The sequence below is a fragment of the Pseudorasbora parva genome, chromosome 3 (assembly GCF_024679245.1).
Source record: "Pseudorasbora parva isolate DD20220531a chromosome 3, ASM2467924v1, whole genome shotgun sequence".
Taxonomy (NCBI): Eukaryota; Metazoa; Chordata; class Actinopteri; order Cypriniformes; family Gobionidae; genus Pseudorasbora; species Pseudorasbora parva.
In genome coordinates, this window is record NC_090174.1 from 48,934,739 (window position 1) to 48,953,857 (window position 19,119).

Below are 19,119 nucleotides of genomic sequence, written 5' to 3' on the forward strand. Positions count from 1 at the left end.
GTCAGCGAAGGAAAACAATGCAAAAAAAGGAAGACAGTACAAGAAAATGGACAAAAAGTCTTTGGATAAACAAAGAAATCAAGCGCGAGTAAATATCGGCGTGGCTTTCCAACGATGGCGAGAACTGAGGGACCTCAAGGGGCTGAAAAACGACTCCTTACTGGCGGTATTTCTGCTGGACAGGTAATCTTTTATTTTGGTTATACATTTTTTTGGTTTTTGTTTTCATGAAGCATGCATCACTAGCACATAAGGCTGCCTAATATAGCATAACATTACTTAGCATAAAGTTACAATGTTATACACTTAGCCATTAGTAGAGATGATAAATACTCAATAAGCTTAGTTCAAGTTGATTGCTGTCGTGTTGAATTTCGCAAAATTTAACTTCAGATAACAAAATGCATGTGTAAAAGCTAGTACACCGCATCCAGGAACTTTTTTAGAACTAAGTTAGCTTTAGCTATTACTAATCAACAATGCTTTCATCATGGAAACTCGTACATGAAAAACAGAGCCCGATCTCACGAAAATGCTATAAATAGTACGAGTTTGCAATCTCGTGGAATGGATACGCCAAAATGAGTTTTGCCGTGCAACGGTTTTTCGCGTGCATATGATACGCACTTTATGGCGTATTATACATACAAATGATTAAAAACGTTCCCTACCCTACCTTTAACTGTCAACTTTTATTTGTGTACACTAACAAAAGGCTGTAGACCTAGGGAACAGATTATTTTGCATGCACTGCACTCTAAGCTCCGTCTTCATTTAAATGTTTTATCTTGTTTATTAAATGCTAAGTTTTTCCATTTCAAAAGCATTTCTAAATTAAGTATATATATTTTTATATATCTGCTTTTGTCGAGTCGCACTGCTCATGTCTGGTGTAGACATGGTGTTCCCTAAGACTAAGTCTTAAAAAAAAAAAAAAAACATAAGAATTTCTAAACTAAAAAGTAAAATTTAAGTAATATGTATATTGTTAAAATAAAACAAAGTTAATTATATGTTTTGGCTTATCCATTTCATCATTTGAAAATCTAAAATTAGCAAAAGGTGGCAGCTTGAAATCTGGATTTCACCAAATTGAAGTCTGAGGATTTAAAGGTGCACTTTGCAACTTTCCGTCCACTGGATGGCGCCTATTCTAAACAAAGGCGTTGTTTGAGGACACCAAGTGTGAGCGCAGTATCTTGGGACATATGGTCTTCACCTCACAGCCGGTGGAAAATAGGATTGGGGCAGAAATCAAGTTTATTGATTGATGCGGTTATTAATGTTACTGTAGTGTAAATTAGAGCAGGACCGAGTGTTATGGAGCTGAGCACGGCCGCTAGAGTGATTGTTATACAAACTATACTGACTTTTATTATGACAGGACAGGATGGGACGGGACACAGTCGCCGCAGCTTTGTTTATCATATTAGATACATTTAAGTGTGTTTAAAATGATGTTGACGTTACTCTGTGCGTTCGCTTGGAGCTGCTGTGACATTTTCACACTGCTAAGAGAAAAACACCATGCTAAAACATTGTAAAACTAAAACATAGTTTTGATATTGTAAAACGTAGCAAATGGGGTCCTTAGTTAAAATAGCAATTTTCTCACAATTTACAAATTGTTGGAAACATTTGGGATATTGTAAGTACTCAACTGAACTAGGGCTGGGATAAACGATTATTTTTTAAACGATTAATCTAGCGATTATTTTTTTCGATGCATCGATTAATCTAACGATTAATTGTTCCTGTCCGATTCGGTTACGATTCGATTCGATTACCGATTATCTCCCCATTAATTGCCTAATAGCAATTTATACATGTTGATTTAATTATCTGAATGAAAAAACGAATTCCTTAACATTGCAATATATGTTTATTGCTCTTAAAATTCCAAAGTAAGACTATACAAGAGCAATGCATTCAATAAAACCTTGAAAACATAAAGTAGGCCACACACACACACACACACACACACACACACACACACACACAAATAAATAAGTATTAACCTACAACAAAGAAACATATTATACGATTTTTCTATGTATGCAGCTCAACCTACAGGCTATGCCCATCGATTAAATATCAACAAGTTGGTTAATCAAATCCGGGGACACACTGCAAGCGTGAGCGTCTTGGCTGCGTGGCGTGTCCGTTTTTGTTTCGGCTCACATGTTAACAGGTTGGCGTTTGCACACTGCCTGTGACGCGCGGAAAACGCGTGCATGCTGGAAATAGAAGAGCGCCTATTTTTCACGCGTGTTGGGAGCGTCTCCGGGCAAAATAGAATACGAAAAGATGTTTATATAATCATTTTGACACGAATACATATTATTAAATTACATTTTCATGTTTGAAAGTCTGTAGGTTTACATAAATGCAAATATATAGGCCTAATTGTAATAATAAAAAAACGTCAATTATCGATTTTGAAATATTGCAACTGTCAATACAGAACGAAATATTCTGTAGCCTATTTTGCCGTCAATACCAGATATGTGGCTACTGCCGACGTTTTCTTTGCTTTATCAGTAGGCTATTTATGTTTAACATTAGGAATAGGGCTTCCCTCCGCATCAATAGCAGCAGCAGCGCCGCGTCAGACACGCTTCTCGTGTGCAAAGGCAGAGAAAACGCCACGCAGCCCCGTGGCTGATCCGCAACAGAAACGCCACGCGCATCCGCGGCATGACAGTGAAAACAGTTACATGTAGAGTGCATTACGGCGCCAATATTCCGTTTAAAACCGGAATAGTCCTGGGATGAAACTGCTCACTTAGAGGATGGATACCCTCGGTCACATCAGCGCGATTAGACATTGAACATTTTAAATTTAAAACAGCTTATTATGTAGGTAACGTCAATGTGTCCGATGCTTTCACTTGATGCAAACGTTTGTTTTTGTGATTAAAATACATCAAATATTACCAAAACATCTGTCTTCCTGTGTGCAGAAATTTGTTTATGTAGCCGTGACAACAAAACGCGTGCGCGCATGCCTGTGATGCTCCGTGCGCACCGCGCGCCAACCCCATAGACTGTGGCCAACCCGCAAGCCTTGCACTTCTGAAAGTCTGAGGAGCCACTCGTGTTGCTACCATAGATATACATAATAAATAATATACTTAATTACATAATATACTTTATTATGTACATCTATGGTTGCTACTACTCTCCGGCGCCGCCATCTTTATTTTGAGTCTGACGAATCGACGCGCATATTTTGCGTCGACGTATTTTTTGCGTCGACGTCATCGATGACGTCGACGCGTTGTCCCAGCCCTAAACTGAACAAAATATATAACACTGCCCTAGTGGTTTTTGGATATTTTACTGGAAAAATACGACATAGTGCACCTTTAAGGACAGCAAAAAAAGATACACAACAAACCCTGTAGACAACAAAACAGCTTAATCTTTAACCTTCGCTTTTCAATTGGTAGACCATGTAACAAACATAATCCTACAGTGAGGCTGTAGAACCACTGAAACATGTTTGAGGGAAATGGAAATATAGAAAGGAGGTGTGATTTTTATGATTAATTGTCTAATCTGGGCCTAGAGAGAAGCAGGGAAATGATCAAATATTCATATCTTTCTGAATCTCCAATTACGCTTATGTATGTCAGACTCTTTTGCTTCCTCTCGATCTTTCTAACAATAATAATACCATTTTAACCCACAAAAAAACCCTTCCCTAAATCTAACTTTAAAATCTTTTAAATCTGTACCCAATTAGGCTAGGTTATGGTTAACTTTATTGTCCATTCTGTTTGACACAGAGCGCAAATTTGTCTTTGACACTGATGTCATAAATATATACAAAAAATAAATAATTCCTATAAATAAATAAATATATATATATATATATATATATATATATATATATATATATATATATATATATATATATATATATATATATATATATATATATATATATATATATATATATATTTTTTTTTTTTTTTTTTTTTTTTTTTTTGGAATTATTTATTTTTTGTATAATATATATATATATATATATATATATATATATATATATATATATATATATATATATATATATATATATATATATATATATATATATATATATATATATATATATATAAACATTTTTTTTTATTATTATTATTATTATTAATCTAATCAATCAATTAATTTTTTTTTATAATGAAAATCATTATCTTGCATTACTTCAGAAAATAGTGTGATTTAAAATAATCACTGCCACTGGGACAAAAAAAAAAGTATACATATTTCTTCTTGCCAAACATTTTGAAATGGGAGCATTTCAAAAACAGAGTGAAGGAGGTGAGATTGGTCTATCGCAATTGCCCTTTTTTCCCTTTCACAAGATTCCTTTATACGCTCTCGCTCTCTCTATCCCAGAGTGCAAAGGGGCTCCCAGGGATGCCTAACCTGATGAATATTTCATTTTTGATGACTTACGAAAATAAATAAGTCATATTTGCACACGCCTAGGCCTGTACATGCTGACATTTAAAAGCTATTTGAAGAAATACTCCCACATGTGATGTTAAAAATAATACAAAAGACACATAAGTACTTAAAAAATAAATATAGCTCATATTACAGTGCACCACTTTAACTAATATGGCATCTTATGTCATATACAGTCCTGATCAGAATTGTATTAAAAAAAATAAAATCTAAATTATCAAAATTATTGGCACCCTTGGAAGATATGCACAAAGAAACTGAAAATAAATCTGCCTTATGAGCTTTTATTTAAATACAATTGTATTAGTTTTTCACTAATACACAGTTTCCATAATTAATGGCACCCTTTTATTCAATACTTTTTGCAATTTCCTTTTGCCAAGATAACTCTGATGAGTCTTCTCCTATAGCCTGATGAGGTTGTAGAACACCTGACAAGAGATCAGGAACATTCCTCCTTATATAATCTCTGCAGATCCTTCAAATTCCCAAGTCCATGTTGATAAACTCTCCCCTTCAGTTTTCTATAGGATTCAGGTCAAAAGACTAGAAATGCATTAATTTTGATGATTGTTTAGGATTAATGTCCTGATGGAAGATCCAGCCACAAGTACCATTATAAGATTTCAAGCAGAGGCTGTCAAGTTGTTTTTTTAAATTGTTGGTATTTGATAGAATCCATGATGCCATGCAGCCACCAACAGAAAAATAGGCCCACAAAATTAAAGATCCAGCAGTATATTTAATCATACTCACAGGGTACTTTTATACTCTTAGGTGCACCAAGCCCATCCCGTGGATTTGCTACCAAAAGGCTCTTTTTTGTTTGTTTCATCTGACCATACAACCTCTTGTGCATTAAGACAAAGACACGTCCTCATCCATGGAGATTCAAAACATTTCCTGCTCATTGCCTCACTTGCATCAGCCGATAAATAATTTTAATTTCACAAATTTTTGTTTAAAATAGGTTTAAAGCCCAGAAACAAGAATTTAGACACCCTGTCTCTAATAGGCTTCCTTATTTAATGCAATTAAGAATCACTTGCTGTTAAATTAAAATGAGCTACTTTCACTTTTCAATATGAATCGCTCTGCGGTAAACATAATAGAATCTTATTAGAAACCAAACTGCATTTGATTTTGGCACAGTATTGAATTTTGTGCTGTGGTTGGGCCACTCATAGAAGAGGCTGAAAAGACTTTTTCTGTTATTAGCAATACATTAGATTTCTACGGGCTTCTGTCACTCAGACAGACCTCTGTTCATTTAGGAGGCAGACACAGACTGATGCTTTGCTGCTGCTTCTGGACACACAGAGGCACAGAGAGAGTTAGAGAGTGAGAGAGAGACTCATTAAACTAGCATTACCTCTTGAGAAAAGAGTGAAAGAGAGAGCTCAAATCTGATCAGATCTCAAAATGGAATAGTCACTCTACATGAGGTCAACCAAGAGATCATGAATTATGCAGTTATGAGGTGCCTCATCAGGTAATGAAAAACACCATATATGCAAACATATACTTCATTATTTACAAACTCATTCATATGAATGAAGTGTTTAATTTCTGTGCTATTAGCAGCACCAAAGAGAACCACAAAAATAGTGACCGTCTCTTCAAATAAGTTTTAAGTACTCACTAAATGGTACTGGCCAGACAGGTAGTTCCAACAACTCATGTCATTGTTTGAGCGTAGGTTATGTTTAGTCTTACCGGGGCATTCAGACAAGTAGATTGCAATTCTGTTTAATGCTGCTCTATGTATGTATGTATGTATGTATGTATGTGTATACATACATGCATACGTACATGCATACATATATAGTTATGTATGTATGTATGCATGTAGTTATGCATGGATGGAGGAAGCAGGGTGAAGCAGAAGCAGACATTCATGGTGTGGGTGGCACAGGGAGAATGAGAAAACCAAGACACAGTCAATAAGAACAGAGAAAGTCGGAGAGAGACAAAAACACTAGCTCATTAGTTTAATAATAGATTCATTGGTTGGACTGAAAGATACTCATGTACCCATATAGATCCATTTGCCATATTTTTTTCACTGCAATCTATACCTAATCTAACACCCTTTTATATTCAATATCACCATCTTATTTGCTTTCACTCAAAAAAAAAACTTGGATATCCATGACAGATTATACATTTTTCACTGCTGCTATTATAAGTGCCAACAATTCTTGCAATATTTTGTGTCATAAACCACAAAAGACAGTCAACAAGTCAGAATCACACATTCTAGATTCATACATTTTCCCTGGCAGACTGCCGGATGTCTCTCTGAAATTGCATCATAGTCAAACTGGAGCAGGAGATTTTAGCCAGCTCTTGCCATTTTATATGCAACACTGATCAGTGGTTGGTTGCATAAACTGCTTAGACAAGTTAGTCATCTAAGTTTTTTTTTCTATAAAGGGGTCATGAACTGCATTTTTTAAAAGTATTTTATAAATGTTTCCTGAGGTGCACTTATAATGTCAGTATGATTTTTACATCAAAACTGTCGTAATTTAGAAATAAAAGGCCATTTTGTACCCTGATTGCATCCCTCTGATTTGAATGCTCTGATGGAAGGGGTGTGTCTGCTGTGAGACTTCAATGTAAACAACGCTACTGAATGAACAAACCAGTGTTAGGCGGCTTAGGCGAATTACTATAATAGTGCACTCTAAAAACTCCAATTAATAAAATGTTGGAAGAGCAAAAAAATATATGTTGAACTAAATTTCTTACTTGTGCCTAGTTAAGAAGACTAATTATATTAAGTCTGCAGAAATATATTTGAAAAACATTAAATGAATTGATATTTTTCAAATCCAGTTAACATTTAGAATTGCAAATGTTGACTGGACTAAAAAACGCGAATCCAGTCAACATTTTATAAAAGTATAGGATATGGCCAACACAATATTTTACTATGGTAAATAGATTTTTGTTTGTGCTGTTGAAATGGGCTGTTAGAAACATTTGATAAAATAGCCTATATCAGAACAATATTTGTGAAATTAGATATTATATAGTATTTTCAATGTTTTGTTTATTATGGTAGGCCCTATCTGCATTATAATGAGAAGATGGATCCTACAACACTTACATATTACATATTTAATATACATATATAATTCATGAACATATGTAGTTAATTGTGGTATTAATCTGCCTAATTTTAATGAATACGTACAAGAGCTTGTTTGACTACGCGAAAGGATCTGTATTGCTCGTTTGATTTCGCGGAAGCATCTCTGGAGTACTTTGATCCGCGGAAGGATACAGATCAAAGGACTTCGCGAGGTTCGAGAGGCAGCAGCAGCAATTTTGAGGATGCAGTTCACGCGTCAGGTAAGTGTTAATGATTAAACTGCAGACAAATATGTCGAACATATTAGGCTTGTGTGGATATTTAACTTAGAAGTGAAGTAAGAAGTAAATTAGAAGTAAATGTATCCAAGGGAAATAGGTATTATTTAGGCCTAAGTGATGTCTACGTCAAGTTCACTCCTCATCGAATAAATGATTTACGTTACGTTAATGTGGTCTTTAACCATGTTTAAGTAATAATACATAATTTTGTTTTAAACTATAATACTATATAATGTATTTTAGATTTAATCTCAGCGTGTTGTGTGCTATTTTTGTGTCAGACAAACTTTCTCTCATTAACTATAACGTTAGGCCAAGGTGCTGTGGTGATTTTTATACGTGCAAATTTACTGAAACATGTCAAACGTGTAACTTAATGTAGGCCAAATAATGTACGCTATTTAGGGTTACGTGGTTGTGTTGAACGTGATTTTTTTCGCGTTCCAACTTTTGAAATTGTCCCGTAAATTAAGGGAACAACATAACCATGAATAAGTTACTATGATAAAATGGCGCTCATTTCATCGTCCTCACAAGTGGGACGAATTCTAAACCCTTAGTTTAGTCACATATGGAAGTAAATTCTTAATATTGATAAAATGTATAAAGAATATAATTTTTTTTTTTAATTATTGTTAATTTTTCTCTTTCTTTCTCCAACAGGGTGTGACCAAGATATCCATTGATGCTGACTCGTTGCAAAGTTTCTCATCCAAGCCAGTCAGTTCTTCTTAAAGGGATAGTTAACCCAACAATGAAAATTCTGTCATTTACCCTCATGTTGTTCCAAACCTGTATGAGTTTTTGTTCTGCTGAACACAAAATAAGATATTTGGAAGAATGTTTGTAACCAAGCCGATGGAGCAACCAATCACTACCATAGTATGGCGGGAAATACTATGGTAGTGAATGGCTGTTCTATCTGCTTTGTTACAAACATTCTTCCAAATATCTTATTTTGTGTTCAGCAGAACAAAGAAAATTATACAGTATTTGAAAAACATGAGGGCGAATAAATGAGGACAGAATATTCCTTTTTGGTGAACTATCCCTTTACCAGCTGAAACACTGACAAGAAGCAAGAATGCTCCACTGTATCTACTTTGACTGTGTATGTATTTTCAAAACTAAAGGTGCATTAAAGACATTATAGAAAAGTGACAAGGGTGTTTGGTAATTTTTTTATTATTTAAAGAAATTTGAAATTAATTCTTATGAAAATGTATTGTTTGTATGCCAAATTTTATAAATGCAGATGATACAATGTGCTTTAATTTGTTTTTATCCTCACTATAACATGTTGTAACTAGTTCCACCACTGCAATTTCTAGTAACAATTAAAACCATTTAAAAATGAAACCCCTAATTAAAATGTTTTAGTTGAATTAATTATAAAAACAAGTAGAGTAAACGTACATTTTAAAGTTGAAGTCAAGTTTGAGCCAACTAAAAATTATTAATTCAATTAACTTTAAAAATAATTGAGCAAACGTACATTTTAATGTTGAAGTCAAGTTTGAGCCAAGTTTGAGCAAATATTAATTCAGGTAACAATTTCTAGAACGAAATTGAGTGAACGTAAAATATCTGTGGAACTAGTTACTAAATAATAATTCGTTGAAAGCACTAGAAATTTTTTACAGTGTGGCCTATTTATATATATATTTATTTATTAGGATGGGTGTTGTGTCATCTCCAGGAAATGTAATTTTTCCACACCTAATACAAACAAAATGACTTGTGCTTCAGATTGCGCTACCAATAATACATTTCCATTGCTTTAGAGTAGGTCATGGGGTAGGTAATCAATAATTCAATAAAATCATAATCAATAAATGTAATTTCTTATTTTTTTGTTTCAGTATTTATTTATTGAAACTTAATGTTGTTAATGTTGTTAGTCTACAGTTTCTGAATGTTATTTATAAAAGCACTTCTGTTATTCATGATTAAGTATCGTATTTAATGGGAACTTTATTAGTTTTTTTTTTTATTGGGAACCTTATTAGTTACTTGAGGCAAAAGTAGTTAGAATGAAGAATAAACTGAAATTCATGGCATTTCAACAACTAACTACGATAAAATGATTCCCCCTTTGCTTTCTGTTACAGTATAAAAATATATATAAAATTTCATATTTGCTAAAGCTATCAAGATGATCTAAATAAAAAAGGGGAAATGAGCAATTTCAATTCTAATATCATCTGTCATGGCTGATACGTGAAAGTTAAACAAACAAAAAAACATTAAAAACAATCAATTTATGCAATTTTCTTTCTCAGTGCTCCTCTATAAAGCTAATTGCAATTCAAAGGTTCAGTCAGATTTTCGTGTGTGTGTATGTGTGGAATGCATCGCTCATGAGTAAAGAGTGTAATATGTTATAGTAGAATGAAAATCCCCTGACAGCCTAGTGCTTGCCTGCTGGCTAACAAGTAAACCAGTTCACTGTGTCTCTCCAGCCCATGCCAAACTGGCTCACAGAGTCTGATTCAAGCACTTCATTTTAGCACCAAACACTCATCTGAATGACAATTGACTGAACGATGTGTTATTTTAGAGCAACAACTGTTTCATGCATGACACAAACAGTCCATTACCTGGAGGTCCTTGTAGTTTGGCCTTTTTCACTGAAAAGGAAAGAAAAAAAGACCAAGTAAGAGAAAGCCACAAATAGCAGGAAATTTTGATTTATTTATTTATTGCAGAAATACAATACCTGATGAAAGGAACAAAATACAGACACAGACAAAACACTACTGCTTCATTAAATGTTTTAAACACATACGTCCGACTCCAGAGCGAGTTCGAACAAAGGACACGGTTCAATCGCAAAAAAACAACCTGTTATGCGCTGGCCCATAGCCTGTACAAATTATTATTAACCCTCTCCAAAATGATATCCATTAAGCCTACCTAGAGAAAGTGTTAGCATTAACAGTGTGCATTTCAATGGCAGCTGTTCAGCTGACACAAGACTCCCAAAAGCAAGCAATCATTGTTCAAGGGACACAGACATTTTGGAGTCATTTAGGCCAATCATCTGAACCATAATGGCCATGTGACTAATTATTTTTAAAAAATGAGCACAGAAAAATGTCATAATGACAACACTGATTAACTGACAGTACCACAAGTACATGACAGTCCCAAACTGCTTAGTGGAAATCAATCATCCTATCTAAGGACTTAAAAAAAAAAAACTTGGCTTTTCAAACAGTCGGGAACATAGGACTTATGGGGGGCACTAGGTGGTCCATGGAAAATGAGAGAAATTGTGTTTAAATTGAGTTTAACACAATATTTCTGGTCACAATATTTCAAGTTCAAAATCATGAGATTAATCAATTAATTTCTTCAAGTTCATTGCCAGCCCTGGTTTAAAAAAGTAAGAAATAAAAAAACATCTGTTTTTTTAAATCAGCACTACGTAACTTTTCAACCTTCATAATATATTTTCAAGACTCTTGTGATAATATCGACTTACAATAGGTTGAAGGACACGTCTGCCATAGCCTGACGGGGTCTGTATCGTTTTTAATCGTACTTTTAAACTTCTGGTTTCGGGTAGTACCCCAAGAACAAAAATAACTACAAAATACGACTGCTTCACGGCATATACGTCACTTCCACCAACACCCACACTTCCTTGAATTCGGACATGCAAGCCCTCGTTTGTTTGTCGGATGTTATAGTCATGTCCGAAGCAGCACAGAAAAATAAGAAAACAAAGGTTTTGTTGGAGGAAAGCAATAAGAGGAAACGAAAAAGTGATCGGATTAAAGTCAAGGCGAGGATCAACACTGGGCCAGCGTTTGCTCGTTGGCGTGAGCTGAAGGAGGCGTGCCCAACTGATGCTGTCTTGGCTGTCATGCTTGCGATGGTTATTACCCATCACTCAAACATTGAATTGAAGTATCATATAGATTCTGTCAAACGGTAACAAATAGACTAGGCTACTATAATGACGCTGGATTGTAAACGTGAGCATCGCGATCATTTGGTGTTTGAAAAAAATAAAACCCATTAAAATTATATTCATATGACATGCTGAAAAATATGCCACTGTACCTGGAATGAAGACACTTCACACGCGACGCAAGCAGAACTCCTGCATGTGAACAGTGTTCAGGGTAACTGTTAGTGATGCACGGGTCGGCTTTTTTCCAACCCGCGGGTCCCACTTTTATGAAATTATTTTGCCCACCCCACACCACTGTATATATTTTTACAACCCGCCCCACACCCGCGACCATTAAATAGACATACGGGGTCCGCGGGTTATGAGACAACCCGCTCATCACTAGTTCAGGGCTATCATGGTTGTCATGTCAACAAATGCACGTGCACATCTCCTGATGTAGGATGACAGAGTTTACGACAGTAGTAGAGGTCAATATTTTTTTGGACCCCGAAAGCAAAAGTTACCTAGTGCTGATTTAAAGATTGATACAATGCAAAGTAAAAATGTGATAATAACTTCATTAGAAATGTTGCCTTGGCAATAAACTGAAATAAAATAAGTTGAAATACTACAAATACTAATTACCAAATCTACAACTGATATAAATAAACAAACATAAGCTACAATTCAAAAGAAAACTGAAAATATAAAAGTAATAGCTAAATATTAATAAAAGCTAATATAAATAATACTAAAATAACTCTGTTTAGCACAGTGAGGATACAAGTCAACAATGTAATTTGAGAGATAATGTTTCTTTATATGAAAAAGACAAGATAATAGGTTTAAAATGCCATCTTGGAGAACAAGATCACAACAAGGATGATAACTACAACCATAACGATAAGAATAGTTAGATTTAGAAGCGATATCGTCAGAATGGCTTTCTCAGCTGATGAATGATAAAAACATTTGCGGCCAATTGGAACGCATCCTGCTTTAAAGAGCTCAAGCATTTAAATGGGTACTTCACCCCAAAAATTCTGCCATCATTTACTTATTATTGTGTTCGGCAGAAGAAAGAAACTCATAAAGGTTTAGAAAAACTTAAGGTTGAGTAAATAAAAGAATTTTCCTTTTTGGGTGAGCCATCCCTTTAAAGCGGCAGATGGCAAAACCGCAGCGCTCACTTCTAATAAACAGAATAATATTGTACATTGGTGTGGTGCTGATATAGTTATCGTTCTTGTCGTGGGCTTTACATTTCTTGCAGGCTTTAAAGGGTTACTTCACCGCTTTTTCATATTAAACTATGTTATTCCCTTAACTAAAACGAGTTGATACATACCTCTCTCGTCTCAGTGCGTGCACTTAATCTCTCTGACGCGCGGTGATGATCTGATAGCATTTAGCTTAGCCCACTAAGCCCAGTTCAGTCACTATGGAACCAAACAGAGATCAAGTTAGAAGTACCAAACACCTCCATCTTTTCCCTATTTAAATACAGTTACACGAATAGTTGAACGATCAAGTATGGTGACAAAATAAAACAATGTACTTCTCTAATCGGATTAAAAAGGAGAACTATAATGTATGGCGGATTAGCACTTCTGAGAGTACTTCGGCTCGGCGCAGTAAAAAGTCCCGGCTGAAACATCTTTCCTCACACCTCCCCCTCACTCTCTCATTTCTGTCAATAGGGAGATGTGAGGGAAGATGTTTCGGCCGGGGCTTTTTACTGCGCCGAGCCGAAGTACTCTCAGAAGTGCTATTCCACCATACATTATAGTTCTCCTTTTTAATCCGATTAGAAATGCGCCACGTTTTATTTTGTCACCATACTTGATCGTTCAACTACTCGTGTAACTGTATTTAAATAGGGGAAACGTGGAGGTGTTTGGTACTTCTAACTTGATCTCTGTTTGGTTCCATAGTGAATGAACTGGGCTTAGGGAGCTAAGCTAAATGCTATCAGATCGTCACTGCCTGTCAGAGAGATTAAGTGCACGCACTGAGACGAGAGAGGTATGCATCAACTCGTTTAAGTTAAGGGAATAACATAGTTTAATATGAAAAGTCAGTGAAGTATCCCTTTAAAACATAGCAGAAGTCCTGGTGAAGACGACATGCCATTACCTAAACTTTAGTAACTAACTATCGCAATCTTTCGGGAAAGTAGAAGAGACTTGGAGTAGAAGACGATGCCCAGATCTAATACAAGAAAGATAACGAGATATCCAGCAAGCTTTGAATGCATTTCCTGGTCAGATTAGAAAAACAGAGGCTACACTGGCATGCACACATGTGAAGCGGCGGCTGCAATCACACAGGCCCACACAGCACCAGATGGCTAGAGGATTACACCGAAGCTCTGTCCCTCCCCCAACACATCATGCTGTATCCATCTAACTTTCCCCTTGTGCCTGTGTTCCTCTCTACATGTGGAGAACAAACTTCTAAACAAATGAACTGAGTTCTCAACAATCCAAAGCAACACAAAACACGGCAAATCAAATCTGAAGCGCCAAACTTCTTTTAACCGTAAAACATGGCCTGGAGCAGAACGCTGATATAAAAGGCAAAACATAATGATCAACTGTTGCATTCACGATGAGAGCAAATCATATTTATATTGTACCATTATCCCAGAATATCTCTCTATTCATCATCGAGATGTCAGTCTCTTTTGATTTTCTCTATATGCTTCCTCTCTCATGACGGCTGACAGCATGACAGATCTTTGTGACACAAAGGACCTCACAGAACAGCAATTTACTCTAGTCCAGACAAACTAAAATCAATTGTATTGGATTTATAAAGAGAGGAATCTTCTATAGATTATTCTAAAATTGATGGCATTCTCACAGTACATGCATGCATACTGCCACTGGAAATATTCAGTTTACATACATTTACTTTTAAGGGCAGAATATTTAGCTGCTCTAAACTAAGTCACAGTAGATCAACAGAACTGATCAATTAATTAGACTTTTACATTTTATGAAGAACTGTGAGTGGTGCTTTGCATGCAAAAGCAGTCACCACTATTCTAAGGTATTCTAGGTGGTTGCCACCAGTGGTTTTAACAGTTTAATTCACAATGAAACAGAAGGAGCAACATGTTTTTCTTCCATATTGTGAAGAAAAAGAAAGTAGGGCAGGGACTTGATTCTATGCATCAATTGTTGATTGGATTTTGGGATTTAGGAGTTACACTCAAAAATGGAGGAAGATGAACACAAACTTGCAGGGACTGGGTTTAGGAGGATTAAATAATTGTATAAGTCCTGCATATGTCACCAGAGAGAAGTCTGTAGTTTTCACCAAAAGAGTCGGTTATGACATTATTATTCATTTTGATTACTTGTAGTGATGCGTGTGACATCTGAGAGTATAATCAACCCAAGGACCGTTGGATGAAATTCTGATGCATAAGGCACACAAAATGGGAAACACTTCAGGAGTTTTAAAGTCATCATCTGACTGGATGAATTCTATGAGATTTCTGGTTACGTGTGTGTCGTGTTCTTTAATGGTCCACCTGGAAACAAAGCCGTCATGACGCCAAACCCCCTCAAGGAAGAAGCAATCTGTTGATGGCTTATCAGGATCAATTAAATGCTGGATTATTAAAGTAGTTGAAGTTTGCAGCACCACTGTTGCAGTAAACTTGCACAACATTCTTGAATTAATAATTCATTAGCTGCATGCCGGCTTCACATTTAAATGCCCATAAACATGATGCAGAGCAAAACAAACTATGATTGGTCCTTTTCAGTCAGGTGGCCTCTGGGCTGCGATGGAGTCCAGACATTTTGCCATCAGTCTGAAGGTCTCACTACGCAAGACTAAGTCAATCATGATTCATTTCGAACAAATCTTCAATATGACTCAAGAACGAGTTCATCCCAGGACGGACCCATAGGCTTAATGCTACACTGAAAAAAAAGGTGTGTTGGATTTACATGATTTAGTACATTGGTTCCACATGATTCAATTAAGTTAAACAAACATAATTTGTTCTACATAACTTCAACATCATGGAATGAAGTAATTTTTAAGTAACCCAATTGAGTAGTCTCAAAATTATTTTAACATGGCTTCCTAAGAACAGTGGTGTGCACAGGGGGGCTTGAGACCCTGCCTCTTTAATCAAATCACATGCTTAATTTGTTTTTGTATATTTTAGTGGTCACTTGACTGATTTATAAGACTGCACAAGCTAACTTTCATTCTATTAACCAGCAATAGCACATAATAAACATGTCAAGTGCTATGTATGAAATGCTCTTTAAAGGGGGGGGTGAAACACTCAGTTTCAGTCAATCTCATGTCAATCTTGAGTACCTATAGAGTAGTATTGCATCCTTCATATCTCCGAAAAGTCTTTAGTTTTATTATATTTATAAAATAAATATAGGCTGTACCGAGTCTTTCCGGAAAAAAACGAGCGCCTGGAGGGGTTGAGCGGTGAGGTCCTCAAGCGTGGAGAAACCCATGGCTATCGATTCTCAGCTAATACAGATAATGATCCAGAATCATTCGGAGGCTGAAATAAACTGAACAGGAGAAACAGCAACAGCAGGACGTCCGTCTCTGTGGTACTGTATTTAGTGGCCTGTCAACATTTGTGTGTGTTTACTCGCAGTTTATGAGGACATGATTCGGTTTATGGACTAGTGTATGCAACTAAACAGCAGTGGCCATGGAAATCCACTTTGAGACGCGACTGAAGCGATGTTGTGAAGCTTCCCGTCATTTCTGCGTTCAAATCGGTTCAAATGCAGCGCTGCCTTCCCGGAATGCTGTGCTGAAGCGTTGAAGTAGCTTGATGTCACCCATAGGAATAAAGTGGAGCGCGGCGCGGACTATAACGACATAAGTGTTCACGGACGACTGGATCTGCAGCTGAGCGAGTGTTTACGGGCGTGCATTTCCTCTCTCGCTCTACTCACGCGCGCGCACCCTACCGGGAGAAGAGCCCGTACGGCCCATACAAGGACCTTCCGCTCTGTTCACGTCAAGTCGAGCCATACTCGAAAAAAACTCTCTGAAACTTGTGAGAAACCGGAAGGAGTATTTTTAACACAGAAATACTCCATCAAACATCCAACATTAGTTTTTGAAACTTTGTCTATGTTTAGGATGGGAATCCAAGTCTTTAACAGTGTAAAAAGCTCAGTATGCATGAAACAGCATTTCACCCCCCCTTTAATGACATGCTGTCTCAGTCCACAGCCTAAGCAATCGCTCCGCTCTTCTCCACTATAGTAACCCAGTATAATTTAAATGATTCTAATTATTCCAACATAATTAAACATTAAACACTATTAAACAATATAGTCTCCCCCTTATCTAATTTTCCACAAAAAACACATAAAATAACACTTAAGTTCAACATTTTTACTCTTTTCGTCAAGTCCCACGCAAAGCATGCTGGGAACTACAGTTTCAGCAAAAATCATGTTCGAGTACTTGATTGGTTCACATTAACCCCAAATAATATAATCTAGTAGATTGCACATTTAAGAGAATTACATTAATTGAAAGCAAAGAAATCATGTTTAGAAGAGAAACACAATTTTGTTGGGTAGATTGCAAATAATAAGATTGCGTAAATTGGATAATGTGTGTTTTCCTTTTTTTCTGTGTATGCTGTGTTAACCGGAAATGGTAATTATCTTGAGTCTTCGGAGTCGTTCGTTCTTTTGTCTCGTGATTTGACAGCTGTATTGGACACATAAATTAGTTAATATTCTCAACCTTCCTTGCAAACAAACGTCATTTATTTATACTCCTACAGTTACATGATGCATTTCTCGTCTCAATTTCACATTACTGAATTCATGATAGCACTTTTCCATAACTCGTGACGAACAAACAATTCTGACCCAAAGACTAGGCAGGTGAGCTAATCATTTCTGTTTTGTCCAGACTGAATAACTTCAGCCTATTGGGATGTAGTCTTGTGAAGCCACTAGCCAGACCTTTGGGCTGACAGCACGTCTAGACTCAGCTTTCATTGGCCAAGGACCGGCAAGGATATCTGACTGACATGTAAAGCAACAAATCGCAGTTTGTTCTGTTCAGTGTCCTTTTTAGGGGGCGTGAAAATGTAACGTTGATGTCCCTACAAAAACAGACCAGTGTCTGTGTGTAACACTTTCGGACGTATTTTAAAGTGTCTATGAAAAAAATCAGTGTTTAGTATCCTGATTAGAGCTCATTAGCAACTTTTCCACAGTCGAGCCAGCGCAAGCCAGGGCTTTCAATGGGCCAGGCTGGGCTGATTACCTCGGATCTGTAGCACTGAGCCCAAAAGGTATTCGGCGGGCCTAAAAACCCTGGCCGCTGGCGCCGAGGAAGCCCCGACGAGGACAGATTAAGCCCTGGAAGTGACAGTGGAAACGCCACTGGTCCTGGAAACAGGGGAAGCGTGGCTATTGTCACTGACACATTCTTCTTTCATGATGGGGTTCGTCATCACCGAATCTGTGTTTCCAGGTGTACTGTTAAAGAGCACAACAATTGCTTCTCCTGGGCATTCTATAGAATTCAACCAATCAGATGACGACTTCGAAAATCCTGAAGTGTTTCCAGTTATATGCTATATGCATCAGGTACATAGTCTGAGACTGAGCCTGTGACTAATGCATGTGATGTGACAAAAGAATGAAAAACCAGCTAAGCAATGAATTGCATTAAATTGCCTGCATTATAGTTTTCTCTTATTCTAAATGTGATCAACACTTGTGTACGTTGATGTGTTGGGAATTTGGTTATTACCATGTAACATTTCAATTATATTCTGCTGAAATTACCAAAAATATTAGTTCATTTTGCTGATTGAGACTCAAAGATCCAAATCAGTAACATTGCTATCCATGTTAGGGTGATCTGGATGGTTGATGGGTTTTGACTTACAGGCTCATGTCAAAAGAGCAATCAAGTATCCGTGATATTCACGTTTAGGTAGGCCTGTTAGATGTAAGAGGATTTTTTTCTGATTCTATTACAGAAAAGTGATCAAGTTTAATGTTTAGGCTTTCGTTTAAATTCCCAACTGCGATTATGGTACTTAATGGTTCCAGACTTCAATCGAGTATTCTTCGAGCACTGTATTATAAATAAGCTACAACATTTAGGAGTTACAGTAAAGGGCTTCAAAGCTAAAGTAGAATCGATTAAATCAGCACAACTCTGATATAAAAGTACACTTAAATTGAGTGTCAAAAGTTAGTTCTAGTCAAGCTCAATGGCTACTGAAATAATTTGCAGTCAACAACAGGTGCACAAATATCACATTTGCAGCGTTTTGTGCGGAAATATATCTCTGATGAGGGTGAAACGCAATAATC